General features: G+C 42.2%; 1 pseudogene; it reads left to right on the top strand.

The window, feature by feature from the left end:
* Positions 1-11,006: 11,006 nt before the first annotated feature.
* LOC121005958 lies at positions 11,007-11,820 on the top strand (annotated as a pseudogene).
* The last annotated feature ends 11,345 nt before the right edge of the window (positions 11,821-23,165 follow it).

The following is a 23,165-nucleotide window of genomic DNA, read 5'->3' as shown; positions in this document are numbered from 1 at the left end:
GGTGGAGTCGATGGTGGGGGCTGGGACACAGGAAGACATAGGCTATGTGAACATATACTAATGGTCAGGTACTGGATGTGAGTCGGTTAGAAGAGTATATCCAGTAGACGGTATATGTTGGGATCTGGATATATTGTATAGTAGTATAAGTAGGCAACTCCTAGCACTCCAGCTGTTTTGAAACTACAACTCCCAGCATGTTTACTTGCTCTGCTCTTCTCCGAACTTCCACAGAAGTAAATGGAGACTGCTGGGAAGTGTAGTTTCACAACAGCTGGAGTGCCAAAGATTGATGACCCCCTGGTATATACATACACATTATTAGCCACATTGGCTAAGCATCCAGAGAGGGCAGGAACAGAGGCGGCTGTGTGTGGCGGTGTATTCCATGTAATGTCTTGTATCTGCATCTTCTTGTAATGTCCATTGCTTTGTCATCTCTATGTTACCAGTAAAGTATTTTTCTATATAAGTATCTGCAAGGGTTGTATATTACCCCTGGGGTATATGAAGGACTGGAGGGGTGTATATAATACGCAGAATAAGTGGGTTATACAGGAGACAAAGGCAACAGTCTAGGAACTAAAAAATGGGACGGAATACGGAGATAGATATAAATCTCCAATTTCCAATAGCAAAATCTCCCATTATCACTTGATCTAACATGAGTTGTCTGATTTAGAGAACTAATTTTGTAGCTGCCCTCTTTAACTTCCCCACTACCCAGCATCCTCTATACTCTTCTGGCCACTGTGGATCGCTGCCTCCTGGAACTGCTAGTGTTACTCATAAAGCACACTGACCCAGGATTCTTAAAAGGGTAGCGTGCACCCATGCTGCTGTGTCCCAGCCTATTCTGTAGTGCCAGGCTATTTAACCATTTCCAGGCGGGGCCATTTGCCCCCTTCCTGACAAGGCCTAATTTTGCAAATCTGACATGTGTCACTTTATGTGGTAATAACTTTGGAACACTTTTACATATCCAAGCCATTCAGAGACTGTTTTCTCGTGACACAATGTACTTCATGTTAATGGTAAATTTTTGTCAATATGTTTTACCTTTTATTTATAAACAAAATCCAAAAGAAATTTTAAAAAAATTCACTGTTTTCTGAATTTGAATCTCTCGGCTTTTAAGACAGATAGTGATACCTCATAAAATAAAATAATTACCATTCTCCATATGTCTACTTTATGTTGGCATCATTTTGGTAATGTAATTTTTTTTTTTTTTTAGGATATTAGAAGGTTTACAATTTTGGAAGCAATTTTTGAAATTTTTCCAAAATCCACTTTTTTAAGGACTAGTTTAGTTCTGAAGTCACTTTGTGAGGCTTACATAATAGAACCAACCCATAAATGACCCCATTTTAGAAATGACATCCCTCAAACTGGTTTTAGAAATGTTGCTAACCCTTTAGGTATTCCATAGAAATTAAAGTAAAATAGAGGTGAAAATTAAAAATTTCACTTTATTTGCAGATTTTCCATTTTACTCAATTTTGGCCAATTTTGGCCAATCCTGGGCCGTATATACCGTCATGTGACCGGGCCAATGAGCATGTTCATCAGCTCAAGTCATTCTGGAGGTTGATTTTAACAGCCTATAAATACAAAGATCGCGGGCTATATAAGGTCCCAGTGTGTACTGGAACAGTGGAATACTTAAATCTTGTATGTTTATGAGGATGGCCGTGCGTTCCATACGTTCCATCCTCATAAACATACAAGATTTAAGTATTCCACTGTCCCAGTACACACTGGGACCCTATATAGCCCGCGATCTTTGTATTTATAGGCTGTTAAAATCAACCTCCAGAATGACTTGAGCTGATGAACATGCTCATTGGCCCGGTCACATGACGGTATATACGGCCCAGGATTGGCCAATAATATCTAGGACCACCCCCCTTTGGGGTTTAAAAGTGATTGTGTGTGAATGGACTAGTTGGAGCCACATCTTTTTTGCCCCCTGGAGCCCCTCAAGCCACGCACCACCGGTCTGTGAGTGAAAACTGAAGTTCATCACCAGATAAGTATCACACTGGTATTCAGTACGGTTTATCCAAATTTAGTAGCTACAAGTATTCTGTGTTTAATTACTCTCATAGACTAGTGCTGGGTTGAGGGTGCTCCAGTTTTGGTTTTGTTTGGTCTTTGTTTTTGCATTTGTTGTGTATCTGTGACACACATGTTATGACATCTGACTGGCATTTTTTGATACTTGTGTCCCCTGACGAACCTTTAGGATTACAAGGGGAAACGCGTCGGGACGAGTAATTTAATACCGTGTTTTGATCGGGACTGTAAATCTATACTGTTCTCGATATGTATAAAGTGTGTATCATATTTAGTGTAAACTAAGACCCATGTAAATTTTCTTTGGTAGATTATGTATTGGGTACTTTACCTTTAGTAAGGGCGTTATAAGGACAGGTAGTCAAGGCCCGTGGACAGAGTGCTCCTACCATTCAGGTGCATCTCTGGGCTGAGGATATTTTGAGGGATACCTAGGGACAGACATCAGGATTCTACACGTGTTGCCCCGTGCCTCTATCCATTAGCATTAGCCGTCTGCCTGGTCCACAACAGCTCTATTCTGTGTTTGTCCATGTATTCATTGGTCCCCTGTAAGGGATCTGTATTTAATGATCTTTAATAAAAGTGACGTTTTAGGTAGTTGTTTTCAGTGATACTGGTCTTGACTCTGCAACTACCCTATAAATATTTTTCTTTGACGAAAATAATATATATGAGAGTCTAATATATATGACACCTCACTGTACTCTCAAAATTTTAACATTAGGTGTTCCTTTATTGAATTATTGAATCAGGATTTTAATACTGTATAAATAAAGGTATATTTTAGTATCAGTTAGAGACCCCTAAAGAGATTTTTTTGGTCCATTGACCGCATATTACATTGATTATCATATCCCGAGGGTCCCTATTAGGGCGTTAGATTTGATTCGATCCGGTCATTACAAACGCAACAATACCAAATATGTCTATTTTTTTTTTTTTTTTTTTACATTTTACACAATAAAAATATTTTTAGAAAACAAATTGTTTCCATTTTCTTAGAGCCATATTTTTTCATTTTTCTGGCTATAGTCTTGTGTGAGGGCTTGTTTTTTGCGGGACGAGGTGAAGTTTTGGCCTACATACGACTTTTTGATTGATTGATATTCTTTTTGTGAGGTGAGGTGACTAAAAAAAGCTGTTTTGGCATAATTTAGTTTTTTTTTACCCCGTTCACTTGATGGGGTAGATCATATGATATTTTTGTAGAGGTGAGCTAACAAAAATTTCTTTGGCGCAATGTTTATTTATTTTTTACAGCATTCACCTGATGGGGTAGATCATCTGATATTATTATAGAGCCGGTCATTGTGGACGCGGTGATACCAAACATGTCTTTTTTTCTTTTTTTATTCTATTTTTAACATTTTTTAAATGACGGATTTGGGGGAATTTTTTTTTTAAATGTGTTTTTTTTTTCAAATCACTTTATTTTTTTATTTTTTATTTTAAACTTTGTGTCCCCCATAAAGTCATACAAGACCTCTGGGGTACATTTACCTTCATTTTTTTTATTTTATTATTGATTTCTCCTGTAACTGGGGCTGACTTAGTAGCCCCAGTTACGGGAGAAATACACCCCCCAGAGAGGTTGTACAGCATTATACAGCACTGTACAGCCTCAGTGCAGGGCTGATTGTGGTCTATGGAAGACCTGGCAGCTCCTGCACTCCCCCGGCGGTCACATGACCACCGGGCCAAGACAGGAAGCAGGATAGCGCTTCCTTGCTGTATACACAGCGCTCATTCAGCGCTGTGTATACAGCGATCTAGAAGGCAAGGACACCCAGAAACAGTCCCTGTCTTCTCTCTGGGGTGCCCTGCTGTCACTGACAGTGGGCCCCCCGCTCAGCAGCTGCACGATTAGTGTGCAGCTGCCATCTCTGAAAGGACGTTCAGAAACGTCAGATCAGAGATAAACCCGACCGCCCAGGACATTTATATTCAATGGGCGGCCGGGAAAGGAAATATGTCATTAGGAAATTACCTTTTGTTTAAATCAAATTTTTAAACACATTTTTAAAGAATTTTTGGTGATATTTTCCATGTCAATATTTATTATTTAAACAAAACCCCTACAATCCTGCAGTTTTTACACTGGACACTAAGCCTAATAATAGGCACCACTTCTTGGTCTGTACAGATCACGTTACTGTAGTTATCTGCTTATCATTACAGGCAGGTTTACAATGACAGATAGCACCTTTGTCTATAGGTACCACAGGATCCACCATTCACAATAAGCGATATCTCAGCTTATTTACTACTTGCTTGTACAATAACTTTTGCACAGGTCACAGAGCATGCCTAGAAAACTCTCCCATTGAAGTCAATGAGGTCCCCTCCTGTTCATTGTATCTATAGCCCATGTGGCTGCTGTAAATGCAAGCAATTCCTTTTATGGCATTAATAGAATTGTTTCTATTTTTGCAGATGACACTAAGCTCTGTAATGAAAGATGTCCATAAATTAGCATCTACTTGGCAAATCAGATTCAGTGTGGATAAATTAAGTCTGGGAACTAATAATTTACATGTATCATGTCCAAAGGAAGTAACACGGGGAGAGTCACTAGTTCCAAGCCCCATTGTGGCATAAGTATAAGCAAGATATTGCTGCATTTGTGGGAGGGGAGGCTGATTACAAGGCTATTCATACGTACCTGTGGGCCCAGGCTGGCTGATTACTAGGCTATTTATAGGCACCTGTGGGCCCAGGCTGACGCCAATTCAGCTGATTTCACCCACCCACACCATCTTAGTCACTTCACATTAGGGTGGCCCACTTTAGGCTGCCCTTCCACAGCAGTTATGGCATAATTCTACTGCTTGTTGTAGATGGGGTTAGATAGGTTAGGTTCACCTTTCTGATAGCCGATCCGACCACAAATGTCCAAGATATATTTTTAACATCCCTTTATATATGAAGTCTTTTTTATTTAATTTTCAAGCTATATCAAAGTATGGTAGATTAATAAGGAAATATTCATTTCATTTGCCATAGATTGTAAAATAGTGAGTGATAACACATAAATGGGTGGTCCCACTGAAATATTCTGGTATACTTTTGTAATTGCATGTAATGAAAAATGTAGTTTAGCCACTGAGTTATTCAATAAAAATAAATCTATCTGTATAGCGACACCTTCTGTTAGTTTTTTTTTTTTCCTTATTTCTATGTTCACCTAGCTGAAGTGGTCATACATGCTCAGTTCCATTCCTCAACTACCACCAGCCATATCTACAGTTAGAAGCTGTGACATTTACAGTGAAAGAGCAGCAAGGACATGCAGTGTACTCAAGTTGTGCGTAGTAGGTGTTTCTGGGTGTAGTAGTGCAATATACACTAACCTGGTACAGCTGACTCTCTGCAAGGGCAGGTATAGGTAGGAATAGTTCGTGACGCCAGTGCCAAGTAAACGGTGGCACGCCGTTTGCGGATGCAGGAATAATTTGAGGAAACGTGGTGTTTAAACAGAACTTCAACTTTAGTAGTTTGCAGGCAGAGACAATATTGGAAACGCAGTTCCTCAGCATACAGTCGATTTTGCAATTCGGTCGATGCAGGCAATTCAGTACAGCAGGGTAATTACAGAGTGTAAAACACAGGATTCGCAGCACAGGAGCTAGCACTCTAATTCTGTCTGATCCTGGAATATAGCAATTCTTCACCAAGGCCCATTAACCTAAGTCTGGCTTTATATCCTTGATTATGGCTTTCATAAGTACCTCCTCTGTTTCCTCAATACCTCTGGCTCCTCTGATATTTGCCTCAGTCTCTCCTAGCTTCTGAATGGTTCCTCAGGCTAAGGTATTCCTGCTTCTGCATGTAGGAATTCAGGAGGGAATCTTCTCCTGAACAGCAGGCTTCAGGCCTGGACTTGTCTCAGACATTATCTAATCTCCATCTGTAGATTACAGACACTAGACTCCGTCTGCCTTGCACTTCCCTGTCTGGCCTTATATAAACTAGGGCTCTCTAGCTCCCTCTATGGACTAGAAGTTGTAATTACACCCCTAGCAGGCCTGTGCATGCAAGTTTCAGTGACAGGGAAATACACACATTACATTGCATTTTATAAAACTAACATACAACAACTCCCCAATATTAAGGAGGGACGACAGCACACCAAGTGACCTTTGGTAGTAACGGGTATTACAACTCCCGTATACTACATACCCCACTGCTTTAAGCTGAGTACGCCCTCGTACTCCATCATGGGTCGCCCAACTGGAATCTCTACCTGAAATAGAAAAAGAGACATGCAGGCATACATATATGCAATTCAACTGCATTTACATCAGGTCCAATTGGCAAAGATGCAGGGTAGTGACAAGGGGCGTCGTTCTCTTCTCTCAGGATAATGAATGGAACGGGGGCGCTGACCTGGCACAGCGTAACAATATAACCAGGATAGTCCATGATAAAACAGTAGAAAACGGTATAAAAGTTCTTGGAGGCTCAAATAACAAACATGAGTCCGTACCCAGGTTATTTCCATATTAAATCACAGAGGCTCTCATGCGGTGGAGTCCATCTCTGGGCACAATACTTTTAAAAGAGTAAGAATCTCAGAGGCTCAGGTACTTTTGAGTCTGTCTCCGGGCACGGTTCCTTAGTAACAGGTTGCACAATAAAATGGACAGCAAGAAAAGTGCTGTAAAACCCCTGATCAACCTGAAAAGGGGGTGAAGGGTAAAAGGTGCAACAAAGGAACAGGCACAACTTGGTGTGGGGTAACAAAAGCAGGCAGGAGGTCCTGGAAACAAACGTGGCCTTGCTGACTTTATGATTTCAGTGGTCAACACCTACCACTGGGCCGTGGACAAACTGGCAGCTGCAACAAAGGGCCAGCAACATAGGACTCCTGTCCTGGAAGGGTTAACATCACCTTCTGAAGAAATAAATCAAGGGCCTAGCAGGCTGATCACAGTGGCATATTGTAGCTACTTGGCTCTGCAGGGAGGTATCTTCTGTAGTATTCCTCTACAGGAGGATGGGCCCACATGACTGTATCAGGGGGTAGCTGCAGGGTAAAGGGGCCCCTAATAGGTATTGGCCCCATAGGCCTAGGGGTGAACCCTCTGGTGGGCCGTGCCGGCCCTGGCATAATCACTGCAGGGTGTGACATACTTGGTACCGCCGCAGCAAGCGGTCCGGTGCTCTGGGTGCAGCAATTCACAGCAATCGCGGGTCCGGTCTGGGGCACGGACGGAGCGGTGGCAACAGAAGGCGGTCGGCGGGTGGTGACAGGCACCCTTACCTCATCCTTCCTCGGCGGTGTCTGGATCCTGGCGGTGTATGTCTTGCGCAACTCCCGCAACTTCTCCTCCAACCGGACGATCTGCTCACCGATGCTCTCTGTGTCGGAGTCGCTGTCCTCTGCTGGCGCCGCCGGCGCAGGTACAGTCACCGATGGCGCGGACTCGGCCTTTGCAGGTACTGGCGATGCGTCTGGTCTCCGTCCCATCCGGATGTTCTGGAAGGTAGCACTAAGTCCTTTTTGCTGCTCCAGCTCAGATAGTGTCTTCTCCCGACGAGGCAGCTCGGGGGACGGATAGGGGCTCACCCATTTCTCCAACACGGTTGGCTGCCAGAAGACATTCGGCCCAATGAAGGAGCTCCGCTCCTGAAAGGCGTGATGGGCCGGCTCTGGAGAGCGTTCCGGTTCTCGCTCGCAGCCAGAGTAGTCTTCTCCTTCTTCTGCCTCCCAATCCTCAGGTCCTCGCTTCGGACGGGTCACAGCAGTCGCATAGGGGCCTCGCAGGCCCTCGGCAGGGGTGTACTCCACTTCTTCTCCCTCGCGGAGGCTGTGCTGGTACGAAGGGAGGTAGTCTCTCTTGACAGACCTGCGATTCACATAGAGGTCTCTGCCAGTAAGATAGTCCTGAATAAACCCGTAGCCACGGGATTTGTCAAACGACAGCACCACTCCCTTTCTCCTTTCCAGGCGGGGTTGGGTGTGCGTATGTCTTTCATGTATGGTCTTAGTTAGCTCCTCATACACGATCTTTGTCTGGGTATTTCGCTTGATAGCGGCCTCCCGAATCTCCGCCATCAGGGAAGACCATTTGAACGATGGCTGGAAAAAGTCCCTCCACGAGCCATAGTAGGGCTCGGGTTCCTTCTCCCTGGTGCGGCAGGCGGGTTGCTCCGGTCCCGGAGCGTAGGCCGGTGGAGCCTCCTCTGGCTCTACACCGGTGTCAGTCATCATGTCAATTACAGGTGCGGACGCTGCAGCAACACTCTGTTCACAATCCAACATGCTCGATCCTACTGAGGAGAGCGATAGGGTCGCGTCAATTAGAGTAGCCAGCTCCTCCCATTGCACTGGGGAGCCGCCCCCCAGGTATTCCAGTATGTGGAGGGCGGTGTCCATGCTGGCAGACATGCAAATGACCAGATAAGCCGTGGCGCCTGCCCTTGACCTTCTTCCCGCTTTTTCCTCAGAAAGGCGCCAACTTTTCCTGCCTTTTCGGGATGAAGGTGACGCAGCAGTAAATTCAGCAAGCTCAGCGGCCATCTTTAGGTACAAACGCTGTCTATTCACTGACAGCAAGCAGGAATGTTTAAAGTCCACAAAACCACACTCCAATGCGGCGATTTTCTTCCTCTGGGTAGCGCAACACTGCACAGCGCTTTTTAGAGGTTTTTGGTACACTTTGGGTACGATTTTCAGTCCACAAAGTCCACTTGAATAAAACAGGAAAATTGTCACTTTGGTCACAGGGCAACGGTATAAGGCACAAAGTTCACGCTTCTTGCACTATAAAGCGTGCGTATCCTGTTCGTGACGCCAAAAGAGAGGTGCAGTGTACTCAAGTTGTGCGTAGTAGGTGTTTCTGGGTGTAGTAGTGCAATATACACTAACCTGGTACAGCTGACTCTCTGCAAGGGCAGGTATAGGTAGGAATAGTTCGTGACGCCAGTGCCAAGTAAACGGTGGCACGCCGTTTGCGGATGCAGGAATAATTTGAGGAAACGTGGTGTTTAAACAGAACTTCAACTTTAGTAGTTTGCAGGCAGAGACAATATTGGAAACGCAGTTCCTCAGCATACAGTCGATTTTGCAATTCGGTCGATGCAGGCAATTCAGTACAGCAGGGTAATTACAGAGTGTAAAACACAGGATTCGCAGCACAGGAGCTAGCACTCTAATTCTGTCTGATCCTGGAATATAGCAATTCTTCACCAAGGCCCATTAACCTAAGTCTGGCTTTATATCCTTGATTATGGCTTTCATAAGTACCTCCTCTGTTTCTCTCAGTACCTCTGGCTCCTCTGATATTTGCCTCAGTCTCTCCTAGCTTCTGAATGGTTCCTCAGGCTAAGGTATTCCTGCTTCTGCATGTAGGAATTCAGGAAGGAATCTTCTCCTGAACAGCAGGCTTCAGGCCTGGACTTGTCTCAGACATTATCTAATCTCCATCTGTAGATTACAGACACTAGACTCCGTCTGCCTTGCACTTCCCTGTCTGGCCTTATATAAACTAGGGCTCTCTAGCTCCCTCTATGGACTAGAAGTTGTAATTACACCCCTAGCAGGCCTGTGCATGCAAGTTTCAGTGACAGGGAAATACACACATTACATTGCATTTTATAAAACTAACATACAACAACTCCCCAATATTAAGGAGGGACGACAGCACACCAAGTGACCTTTGGTAGTAACGGGTATTACAACTCCCGTATACTACAGACATGCTCCCTGAGCAGGCACATACCTCCTAAGAAAGGACATGACCCCTGAGAAGGACACATCCCCTGATCTGCCATCTTGAAATGGATCTAGCAGAGCAATTGGAGCAATAAAATGGGGAGATCTCTAGCTCCATGTGAGGTAGAGGGCTGGTTCTAGGTTTGGTTTTTATAGGTTCTAGGTTTGAAAGAGATTGTCAGGTACTATATGATGTCTGATTTTCATTTTTTTTTTTAAGTTAATCGTGAGGCAACCCCTTTAATTAGTTTTTTTTTTTACTTCCCTCACAGACCAACTAAACCATCAGAATCCTTCTGGTTATTTAGGCTGTTGTGGGCAGCGAAAAATTACAGCAATTATAAACATAAAGTTTAGTGGCTCCAAGATCCAGTTTCAAATGCTATATAATAGGGTACCTAACAGGGTTAGGTGTTTATTGAATTAACTGAGGTTGTCTGCTTTCAGCAATGTCTTTTGTTTGGCATGAGCTATACTGTGACTAGAGAAGGGCGATTCGATTCTAAACTAATTAAATTTGTTACGAATTTCCCAAAAATTCTACTTCCAAACGAAGCTGAAGTTGTAGTAATTTGATTAGGCAAGAAAAGCAAGGAAGATGGAGACTGAGGATCACATGACCCTGGGCGGGACCCTGGCCAGCAGGGTGTTCATAATGTATTGCAGTCAACATCACAGCCAATCATGATGCTCCGGCATCATGGTGTTCGTCCCTAGGGGGTGTCGGCTGAACTTCCACATGGACTTCCTCTCTGCCCTGCAGCCCGGTATTTTGGGCCGACTCAACCTGTGCTGTGAACAACCCACCCCCACCTGTCAGACGGATAAGTAATCGTTATCTCACGCCGGTTTTGCACGGGGCCGCTAGAGGTTCAGTGACATCATCACTTCTCCAGTCTTGCGGCTGGTTGAGCAATCCTATTTTTCCTTTTTGTCAGCAGAGAGGCCTAACCAGCAGGCCTGTGCAGGATGGCTTTTGATTTTATGGTGTAGGCTGATAGTAGGAGACATCTTTTCTTTTATTTTGTCATCATCTGGCCCCTAGCATTTTAACAGTTCAGTTCTCGGTTCTCTACATGCATATGGTGCCTCTTTTAGTTCCATCTGAAGATAACTCGCCTCCTGTCGTGGTTGCACAGGCCCTGGTAGCATGATAGGCCGGTCCAAGCAGTGGTTTAGGTTGCATTGACCCAACTGAGTCATTGAAAGGAGGTGGCATGGTGTGTTTCTGTTGACTTGGTGTCTTATGTGCGCAAAAAGAAAATAAACCGAAATTGGAGATCAGTTAAGCAGTTTCATAGGCCTTGGCACCGGCGGTATTACAAAAAAAATAAAAAAAATGGGGGACCCCAACTCTCGGAAGAAGCAGGACCTGAACAGACTGCACTCAGCTAAGGAAGAAAGTCTCTAGCTGACCAGTTTGATTTCAAGATGTACATCGCATTTGTGTTCAAAGACAAGAAAAAGAAGCCTGCTCTCTTTGATGTGGCTGATGTTATACCAGTTATGACTAATAATTATGAAGAAAATATTCTGAAAGGTGTACAGGATTCCAGCTTTCCTTTCAGAGTTCCCTCGAGCTTCTGCAGAAGGATATAGTACAGCTTCATGCTTTTCGCTACCAGTCAATGCGCAGGGATGTTATTAGGTGTACTCAGGAGATGGACTTTTTTCTTTGGCCTCTAAATGACCTAGAGAAGATTGTTTGTCTTCTGTTTTCAAGATGGAAAGGATCAGAGGAGCCCTACAGACCTGTGTTGGCCAAGTTTGAATTTCATCACGATGATAATGAAAAACATCTTCTGCATGTTATTAGCCGCAATGACAAGACTGGAGTTGTTCTGAAAAATCCTAACCAGTCAGTGTTCCTCTTCATAGATTGACAGCATTTGCAGACTCCTAAAAGCAAAGCCACAATCCTGAAGTTATGCAGTATCTGCCTCTACCTGCCACAGGAACAGCTCACCCATTGGGCAGGTGGCACCACTGATGATCACCTTCGCCCATACATGCCTGAATAAGGGTGTGACCAGTTAAACTGGGAATATAAGTTAATTTCAATTTCAAGAAGAATAGGCTCAGAACACTTCATACTACATCATTTGAACCTTCATACTGGATATTTTTGCATTTTTTTTGTTTTTAATTTTCTTTTTGTCAGAATTTTTTTTTTGTTTTTTTGCATGGACCTTGTGAAAGAGGATGTTCTGCAACATCTATGCTTTAAGCCCCGTAAAATGTGAAATGATGGTACTTTGGCACACTGAATCAAATGTATCAGAAAGCAACTCTTCATGCAGAAAGGACTAATTTTAAGAAGAACACTAGATCCCGTCACCAATGATCGGCTGCATCAAATTATAGTACCACGCCGAGATTCCAGAATAGTCATTGAAATGTACCATGATAGGTCAGGACACTTTGGTGTACAAAAAACAGAAGCTACCATGCGCCGAAAATTTTATTGGGTTGGAATGAGAGAAGATATTGAAAATTGGTGAATGTTCTACTTGTGCCATTGGAAGAAGTGAGAGACATGACCAAAGAGCACCATTACATCCCATTGTAAGCCGAACACCTCTATAAATAGTGGCCATTGATCATGTAAAGCTAGAACCAAGTCGTTCAGGATATACCTACGCCATGACAATAATTGATCACTACACCAAATTCGTAGTAGCAAAACACTGCAAATTGTTTTCTGGAAGAATTTTCTGTTGCACTATGGATGCCCTGGAAAGATTCTCACAGATCAAGGATCTGATCTGCCTTTGAATCCCAACTCTTCCGTGAACTATGTTCACTTCACAATTGTCAGAAAATGAGAACAGCTTACCATCCTCTAGGTAACAGACTTTGTGATAAAATGAACCAAACCTTGATTGAAATGTTAAGAGCTGTACCACCTGCTAGAAGAACTGATTGGCCAACTCTACTACCTCAACTGTTGTATCTTTACAACAACACCAACAATTGTTCTACTGGATACACCACATATTACCTTTGTTTGGCTGTCAAGGCAGATTACCCACAGATCTTACCTTGGATGTACAAGTTCCAGATTCCATCAATCCTTTACCACAAACAGATTGGTTGAGTGAACATCAAAAATGCCTAGCTGATGCCCAAGAGATTTTTCAAATTCCCATGGCGAATGCACGCCAAAATAAACAAAGACTATGATCAGTCTGCAAAAGCAGAACGCTTAAAAATTGGTAACCATGTGTGGCTGAAAAATAATCGAACTAGTAAGCTGGATAGTAAATGGGAAATAGAACCATACACCATCACAGCTATTCCTAATCCTGAGACTGATATCTACGAAATCACCAAAGAGAACAGAACACCACAAATAGTGCATCACAACCGTCAAAATATGAAATTTATCAAGTCCTGCAATGCAGAATTCTGGCTTCAAAAAGTCACAAAATAGGATGTTTGGGTGTATTTGAGCCAATATGTGACAATTTGAATTCTTACACCACTCTGTCCCTTTTTGAAAAGTCAGCATGATTAGGCTATCAAGCTGATTTAAGCCAGATTTATATATATTCTTTTATCAAATCTGTTTTTATTAGATTTTCATAATAGTAACAGACAATTGTATGCTTTAATGTCATCGTATGCATAGATTATACAATTGTAAAACAATACAAATGAGAGAGAACACTAACAATTTCCAATATACCAGGTCTTGGGGCTAAAACTTATGGATTCCTTGTACAGTTACAATATCAGATATGCCACAAGTATTTTATTGTTTAGATTTTTTGGTATAGCATCGAGTGGATACAAAAATAAATTAAATAAAATAAGTCTGTTTCTGCCATGCCAGTAGTCCAGTCAGGAAAGAGAATAAAATACAATTATTTTACTTATACCTTATTGGTTGTAGTAGAGCAAGAGCTAGAACTCAAATCTGTAATGGGTTTAGAAATATAGTGGGGCAAATAATAGAGCAAACAATGACAGGTTGCAAGGAGTAACTAAATGATTTTACTATACAGTGCCTTGCAAAAGTATTCAACCCCTTGACTTTTTTTGTGTTTTGTTACATTAACAAAACATTGAACTTAAGGCTGTAATCTGAATTTTATGTGATAGATCAGAACACAACAGTCTAAGTTGGTGAAGTAAAATGAGAAAAAAAAAAAAAATATATATATATATATATTGTTTAGAAATAGAAAACAGAAAATTGCATGTGCGTATGTATTCACCCTCTTCGTTAGGAAGCCCATAAAAAGCTCTGGTGCAACCAATTACCTCCATAAGTCACATAATTAGTGAAATGATGTCACCTGTGTGCAATCTAAGTGTCACATGATCTGTCATTACATATTCACACCTTTTTTGAAAGGCCCCAAAGGCTGCAACACCTAAGCAAGAGGCATCACTAACCAAACACTGCCATGAAGACCAAGGAACTCTCCAAACAAGTAAGGGACAATGTTGTTAAGAAGTAAAAGTCAGGGTTAGATTATAAAAAAATATCCAAATCTTTGATGATCCCCAGGAGCACCATCAAATCTATCATAACCAAATGGAAAGAACATGGCACAACAGCAAACCTGCCAAGAGACGGACGCCCACCAAAACTCACGGACCCGGTAAGGAGGGCATTAATCAGAGAGGCAGCACAGAAACCAAAGGTAACCCTGGAGGAGCTGCAGAGTTCCACAGCAGAGACTGGAGTATCTGTACATAGGACGACAATAAGCCGTATGCTCCTTAGAGTTGGGCTTTATGCCAGAATGGCTAGAAGAAAGCCATTACTTTCAGCTAAAAACAAAAAGGCACTTTGTGAGATTGCGAAAAGGCATGTGGGAGACTCCCAAAATGTATGGAAGAAGGTGCTCTGGTCTGAGACAAAAATTTTACTTTTCGACCATCAAAGAAAATGCGCTATGTCTGGCGCAAACCCAACACATCACATCACCCAAAGAACACCATCCCCACAGTGAGACATGGTGGTGGCAGCATCATGCTATGGTGATGTTTTTCAGCAGCCGGGACTGGGAAACTGGTCAGAGTTGAGGGAAAGATGGATGGTGCTAAATACAGGGATATTCTTGAGCAAAACCTGTACCACTCTATGCGTGATTTGAGGCAAGGACGGAGGTTCACCTTCCAGCAGGACAATGACCCCAAACACACTGCTAAAGCAACACTTGAGTGGTTTAAGGGGAAACATGTAAATGTGTTGGAATGGCCTAGTCAAAGCCCAGATCTCAATCCAATAGAAAATTTGTGGTCAGACTTAAAGATTGCTGTTCACAAGCGCAAACCATCCAACTTAAAGGAGCTGGAGCAGTTTTGCAAGGAGGAATGGGCAAAAATCCCAGTGGTAAGATGTGGCAAGCTCATAGAGACTTATCCAAAGCGAGTTGGAGCTGTGATTGCCGCAAAAGGTGGCTCTACAAAGTATTGACTTTAGGGGGGTGAATAGTTTTGCACATTGACTTTTTCTGTTATTTTGTTCTATTTGTTGTTTGATTAACAATAAAAAATAAATAACATCTTCAAAGTTGTGGGCATGTTCTGTAAATTACATGATGCAAATCCTCAGAGTCCATGTTAATTCCAGGTTGTGAGGCACCAAAACACGAAAAAAGTCAAGGGGGTGAATAATTTTGTAAGGCACTGTATCTTAACCAGGGGTCCCACACTTTCACAAAGGAATCATGTCTATTGGTCTGCCAGCTAGTCATCTCCTCCATGCGACACAACTGATGTACTTTCTGTAGCCATTGTTGTTCAGAAGGTGGTTGAGGTTGTAACCATAACAATGGGATTAAACATTTTGCTGCTGCTAACATATGTGTTGTCATCGAGCTTTTGGTTGGGCGATATCGTTGTGAAGGTTGGGCCAATGGTACCAAACCTGCCGTGAGAGTAAAATCCAACGGGCCAAGTGCCCTCAGGTGTTTTTGAATATTTATTTTTTCCAGAAAGAGCTCGCCACCAGGCAAGACCACCAGATGTGACTCAATGTCCCTACTGAAGATGACATCTCCAGCATAACTTTGTGTCTGATAATCCCATTTTAAATAACAAATCAGGGGTTTTATACCACCTAGATACAAGTTTGTAATGGTTTTCTTTGTATCTTGACACAAGTCGAGAAGCCATTTGAGTGCATTAAAATAAACTTTTTATCTGCATCTGAGAGAGTTATGCCCAGTTCTTTTTCCCATGTCTGCAGAAAGGGGGGGAGGGGGAAACTTCTGATGCACGAAGCAGAAGATGAGAATATAAATGTGTTAATTTTAGTTTTTTGCCGTTGTGAAGTAGGATTTATTGTTCAAACCAAGATAATTTTCTACTTGCTGAGTTGGCAGATAGGAATAATGAACATATTACCTTAAAGTATTCATATTGTAGGAAATTTACCACTATGGAAGAAGTAAGCAATTGTAGGGTTATATACTCTGGGATTTTGTTGTCTGGCAAACAGGAAGCAATGTTAATTCCTTGCAACTTTGACCAGAAGGATTTCATGACTACTTCCTCTTTTTTTACTACGTGTGGTAATAATTGTGCAGGTAGAAGTGGTGAGGTGCCTTTGAAAATTGTATTGGAATTTGTGAGAGTTCGCCATACTTTAACTGTGCCCTTTACTAGCGTGTTGGATAAAGTTTGTATATCATTATTATCCGGTAGCCAAAGGATTTTCAAATAATTAGGTCCCAATACCATTTAGGTCTGAGCGTTGGTAAGGTTCCGAGGGGGGGGGGTGGGGGGGGGCTACTGCCAAATCAAGCCATCTTTGTAAGTGAAGCGCAGTATAATACTGCTTTATATTAGGGAGTCCTAGGCCTCCCCTATAATTTTATTTGAGTAAGTATTTGATATGATAGTCAAGGTTTTTTGCCTTTCGACAAGAAGGTGGAAAAATACTTCCGAATGGTGGCGAAGAAAGACTCAGGCAAGTACGTAGGCAACATCTGTAAATAATAAATAATCTGGGGGAGTATGTAAGTCTGCAGTAAGTTTTTGTGGCCTACCCAAGATAAGTACGGAAGGTTATACTCAAGTAATTTAGCTTGAGCAGTAGGGGTTGAAAATTACATGAGTGGAGTTCTTATAGTTTATTCAAGATTTGTATCCCCAAGTACTTTATGGAGTTTTCTGCCCAATGAAATGGAGAGGATTGGCGTAACAGGGTCGTCTGGGATTGAGTGAGGGAGATATTGAGCAGATCCGATTTGGAGTGGTTTATTTTGAAGTTTGATATGTCGCCATATAGTCCAAAAAGCTTGAATAATCTAGGCAACGGCTTATTAGGGTTATTGATCAGTAGTAACAGATCATCCACTTTGATAATATTATCTTGCCTAAGTTTTTGTAACAGAACTTCCATAGACAATATGAATAGGGAAGGGGATAAAGGGCATCCCTGCCTCATGCTGTTCGTTATGCTAAAAGGAGGGGATAGTGTGCCATTAACCTTGACAATCTGTAAAATTTGGAGTACCGCACATCGTTATTGCTGGTGCCAGCAAGGACTTGCTAGTCGTAGTCAACTAGTAGAAAATTGCAGCACACCGTATTTTTCTTTGCTGTTCGGTTATGTTTTAATCTTATCATATGATCATCATGATCCAGTGCAATTACAGGGTGTATAAGGCAGGCATGTACAAATCAATATGGCGACCGGACGTTTCAGCCTGTCAGGGCCTTCTTCAGCGGTCTATAATCTGTAGCTGGCTTCCTGTATTGTGTAGCACTGGATGCAGATCTACAAGTGGCTTGTTTTGTGAGTTTGCTAAATATAGAGTTGAGTAAGCGTATTGCATTAAACCTACCCTCTCTTACTTTAACAAAGCCCACCTGATTAGGTTTCACTATATTAGGTAGTACAGTGGTAAAGCGTCTAGCAAGTAACTTGGCCCATATTTTGATATCCACATTTAAGAATAGGTCTGTAGCTGGCACAGAGGTTAGGGTCTTAGATTTCTTTAGGCAGTATTGTGATATGTGCTTTAGGAGCTTGCTTTGGGAGGGTCCCACAAAACGAAGTCAATTACATAAGAGGGTTAGGCGAGGTAATAAAATATCTTGGAATTTTTTATAGTAGCTTAAGATGAGACCGTCAGGTCCTGGACTTTTACCTAAGGGGAAGGAAAGCATAGTGTTTTTAACTTCTTGTATTGTCACTGGTTGTGTTAGAGTTTGTTTGCCTATCTCTGAGATTGTTGGGGAGGTGTAGATCTGCAAAGAAGGATCTAATATTAGCTTGCTTGTTAGATGTGTGGGCAGGGGTGCTTGAGCTAGCTAGATTCTATAATGAGGAGTAGTAGTCACAAAATGTTGCTGCGATTTCGGAGGTGCGGGTTACTTTATTACCTGTCTGGTCGGTTATGGAGGATATAAAGGATCTTTCCCTACGCTTCTTAATTAAGGCAGTCATTAATTTGCCTCCCTTATCCCCCGTGGGCGTATAATTTTTATTGGTAATGCAAAACATTTTTAGCTAGTTTTTGTGTTCAATAACAATTTGACTTGATCCCTCAGTTTAGACAGTTCGGTGAGCGAGGGGTGTGGGGGTTCGTTTATGTAGCTTTTCCTGGGACCTAACCTGAGATAGGAGATCTAGGATTGCCTTTTCCCTTCTTTTTTTGACCATCGCACCAAGTGCTATTAAGAGGCCTCTCATATATGATTTATGTGTTTCCCATATTATAGGTTTGGTAATATCAGGAGTAGTATTTGACTCAAAAAAGAGCCGGAGTTGGCTTGTAAGATGCTCAACTTCCTCCTTATCATCTAGTAGGGTTTCATTAAGATGCCAAATCCAGACCTTCTTATGTATGACAAATGTATTAAGACTGGAGCATGGTCTGAGGAGGTCCTATATTAGCTTTTTTAAGGTATAATACTGTTCTGGATAAAAAGGTAATCTAGCCTTTGGTGGGATTTTTGTGGGTTTGAGAAGGTGTAATCTAGCTTAGTCGGGTGCAAGGTCTGTCAGGCATCCGAGAGGCCCAACAATTGCAGACGGTTCCTTAGTCTGTTAAGACTATTTCTGGACTGTGCTGAGGACTTTAAGGAGGAATCCAATGAGGGATTAAGAACCAAATATATATCTTTCCCCAGTATGACAGGCCCTTCTGCGAATGCCTGCAGGTCCTCCAACTTGCCCAGTATCCAAGAAACCTGAGAAGTATTTGGGGCATAGATATTTGGAAATGTGTATGTCGTATTACCTATTCTACCTTTTAAGAAAAGAGCGCAACCATCTGAATTTTGGTATTTTGATATGTAAGTAAAGGGGACATCTCTGTAAAAGGCGATGGACACCCCCTTTGAAGCTGAGGCATCGTTTGTATGGTGAAACCAAGACGAGAAGTAGTATGTAGGTATTTTCGGTATTTTATGTGTTTTGGAGTGCGTCTCCTGCAACATCAGCACGGACACCCTATCCCTTTTTAGTAGCGTCATTAAATGATTTTGTTTTGTAGGTGCGTTTAGCCCCCTGACATATGTGCAGACCAGGGGCATTTCTAGGGTCTCAAAAGATCCGGGGCCCAAGCCCCAATGCATATGGCCAAATTCTGTAAGTCGACCAACCGACCCCTATGCTCGCTATAGCTATACAGCTATAAAGCAGCACGTACCTCTCACATCCAGTTCCTCCCAGGTGACGTCTCAGCTGATGTAGATCTTCTCTGTCATCATCTTCTCCACTCCGTCCGGACAACTTCTCTCAGCCACGCCTCGTCTCTACAGGCATCTTAGCTTCATTTTTCTGTACCCCCAAATACTATCCTGAAGAAAAATTAGTGCCTCCCATAGTAATAGTGCTCCTCATAGTCCCACCAATAGTAATTCCCTTGTAGAATACCCTCATTAGTAATACTGCCCCCTACAGTGCCCCCAACTGTGATAATGCTCCCAAGAGTGCCCCCATTAGTTGAAGAGCCCTCCAGTATTAATAATGCCCTTACAGAGCCCCTAGTAGAAATAAGGCCCCCCTATTGTTCCCCCAGTGGTAATAAAGCTATCTATCTAGTGACCCCTCAGTAGTAATAAGACCCCCACAGTGCTCTTAGTTGAAATAATGCAGATCTATAAGTCCCTACTATAGAGCCCCCAGTAGTAATAAGAACTAATGTCTCCTGGATTTAAAATGCCCACAGTGCCCCCAGTATTTATAATGCCCCCTACTGTTATAATGCTCACCCTCCCAGTATTTAAAATGCCCCCCTGCAGTGCCCCTGTAGTCATATTCTTCAGTTTACAGTCCTCAAAAATTATAATTCCTCAGCCCCTCCACCATACAGTCCCATGTAAATAACATTATTTCCCTTCTCCGACATAGAGTGCCATGTAAATACCATCACACCATCTCTCCTGCCCCCTCAATATACAGTCCCACGTAAATAACATTACCCCCTCCCCAGCCGCCTTCAACATACAGTCTCATGTAAAGAACATCACCCCCTCAATATTCAGTCCCAAGTAAATAACATCACTTCCTTCCCCAGTCACTTTCAACATACAGTCCTATGTAAATAAAATCACCCCCCAGCCACCTCCAACGTGCAGTCCCATGTAAATCACATTACCCCTCCACATTCAGTCCCATGTATCACTCACTTCCACAGCCGCCTTCAACATATAGTCCCATGTAAATAACATCAACCTGCCCCAGCCACCTCCAACATGCATTCCCATGTAAATAACATCACTCCACCCCACTGTCCCATGTAAATAACTTCCCGCCCTTCAGCCCTAACATACAGTCCCAGTTAAATAACTACAACTCCCAACATTGCTCTGCCTCTCACACTAAGTAATCTACTACTTCACTTACCTCTCATGTAGCAGACCTCACCACAGCTTCTTCCCAGGACTTCTCTTCACTACTAAGCTGTCCTCTCCTGCACTGGTCACATGATGGTGACATCATCGCAGGTCCTTTTCAGCTACTGCATTTAGCACTGATCACATGACCTGTGATGTCATCACAAGTCCTTCAGCTCTTGCAGCGCATTAGATTCAATTGTATTGCCGTCCTGAGGATGGCAATACAGTTGTATCTAGCAGGCAGGCAGTACATTCTGGGCCGGGACAAAACATCAGGGGCCCAGGCCCCGAATGTTTTAACCTAGCAACGCCCCTTTTGCAGACTATAAGATCCGCCATCTATCTGTGTAATAAAGATTGTCACTGCTTGAGAAAGGTCCCAGCAAGTGGACCGAAATGTCGCGGTCTGGTGAATAAAGCTATCACTTTGAATTTACTCCCTGGATGTGCCGTGGAATTTCTTCATTTATACATTGTTTGGAGGTGGATCGCCCCCTCAGCCTCAGGCACTCCATAGCTACGCCGAAAACCGCTGTGCTGCCCAATTTTGCTTTTTTCTGTGTAATAGTGATTTACTCTACTACTTGACTCAACTGGCAAGGCATTAGGCAAATAGTAAATGGTGAAACATAAACAATAACAAGAGTGCATGCGAATATTGTGCCACCTGGTCAAATATAAGCATTTCTGCAGTGTGGCGTCTCGTGACATAAACTACGCAAAACAGTATATACCCAAGATAAACAGAAGGGTAGAAATAAAGTTGGATGGGATAAAGGAGGATAGAAAGGAAGAAAACGAAGAGGGAGGAGAACATCCTGAGCCGAGACACATAAGATAAGATGCCATTATTGCCACTGTACAATACAATGTAATACAATGTACAATACAATGAAATGTTGTTTGGAGCAATCCTAGATGCCATGGACAGAGGAACAAGAACTGACATTTAAACTAAAGCATTACACTAGAAAAAAACAAAACATTGCACTAGAAAGTAGCGTTGAGCGCGAATATTCGAATATCAAATTTTTTTAGCAAATATCGGCACTTCGCTAATTCGCGAATATTTCGAATATATCACTATAAATTTGCTATTTCGAATATTATTTTTTTTTTTTTATTGTTAGATTTTTTTTCTTTCCCACTTCCCAAAAGTAGTTCTTACCGGTCCTGAGGATTCCTGGCTTCCTGGCTGCTCCAGTCAGTGCCCGTTGCCGCTTCTGCCGACTTCCGTGCTCATGGAGCTTCCCCATCACCATGGGGACGCCTCCATACTAGAATTTACTGTCGGATTTGAGAATTACGTTGAAATCGCAATTCGATTATTATAACTTGACTTAATCGAATTGTGATTTCAACTTAGCACTGCTATATTCCATATTCGTTAACTTCGTTAATCTAGCAAGCAGACCCATTAGAAACACAGCTCTACGTTGAAATCGCAATTCGATTATTATAACTTGAAGTAATCGCATTGCGATTTCAACTTAGACCTGGTTTACTATGGTTGGCTTGGTAGAATTAGCGAAGATGACGAATGTATTCGTCATATTCCTCAAAACGAAGATAACGAAGTATTCTCCATCTTCGTTTTAGCTCCATATTCGTCAACTTCGCTAATTCTAGCAATCAAATAGGAAAGTTGACTAGAGACAGTTAAGTTTTTCATTCGCTATGCGATAATATTACTTTGCTTTTTTTTTTTAATAAATAAAATAATTATAATACTTGATAATTATTATAATTCTTCTATTTATTAAAAAAAAAAGCAAAGTAATATAATCGCATAGCGAATTAAACACAGCTGTCTCTTTTATAATCAACTTTCCTATTTGATTGCTAGAATTAGCAAAGTTGACGAATATGGAGCTAAAACGAAGATGGAGAATACTTTGTTATCTTCGTTTTGAGGAATATGATGAATACATTCGTCATATTCGTCATCTTCGCTAATTCTAGATATCAAACCAATAGGAAAGTTACCTTAAGTTAAAATCGCAATACGCGATTATTTAAATCGCATATTAATCGCGATAACTAGAATAATGAATATTCGATTTCGACGAATATGAGACGAATATTCGCGAACTTTGTCGAAATCGAATATGGCACCTCCCGCTCATCACTACTAGAAGGCATTACTATTCACAGTTCACAGCATAAATATATAGCAAGAGCAAAGTAGGAAGTGCTTATGAGTATATATACACACTGATCAGACACCACTGCAGACAAGAGACCATCATGAATGCAGCAGTCACTTTCAGTCTGTGGTAGTTTCTATCCTAGGAAGGGGCAATAATCTGTGAGCATTCAGGAGACTGATTGTTTTGGGGTAAAAGCTGTTCTTCAGCCTAGTGGTGCGGGCATGTAGGACTCTAAGACGCCTACCAGAGGGTAGGGGAGTGAGAAGGCTGTGGCCGGGGTGAGTTGGATCCCCGCAGATAATTTTTGCCCTGTTGCTGCAGCGAGCAGTGAAGATGTCATCCAGTGATGGTAGCTGAGTACCAGTGATTCTTCCAGCCATTCTGATGATGCGCTTCAGGGTCTT

The sequence above is a fragment of the Bufo bufo genome, chromosome 6 (genome assembly GCF_905171765.1).
Source record: "Bufo bufo chromosome 6, aBufBuf1.1, whole genome shotgun sequence".
NCBI classification, from domain to species: domain Eukaryota; kingdom Metazoa; phylum Chordata; class Amphibia; order Anura; family Bufonidae; genus Bufo; species Bufo bufo.
This window is presented reverse-complemented; position numbering and strand designations above follow the sequence as displayed.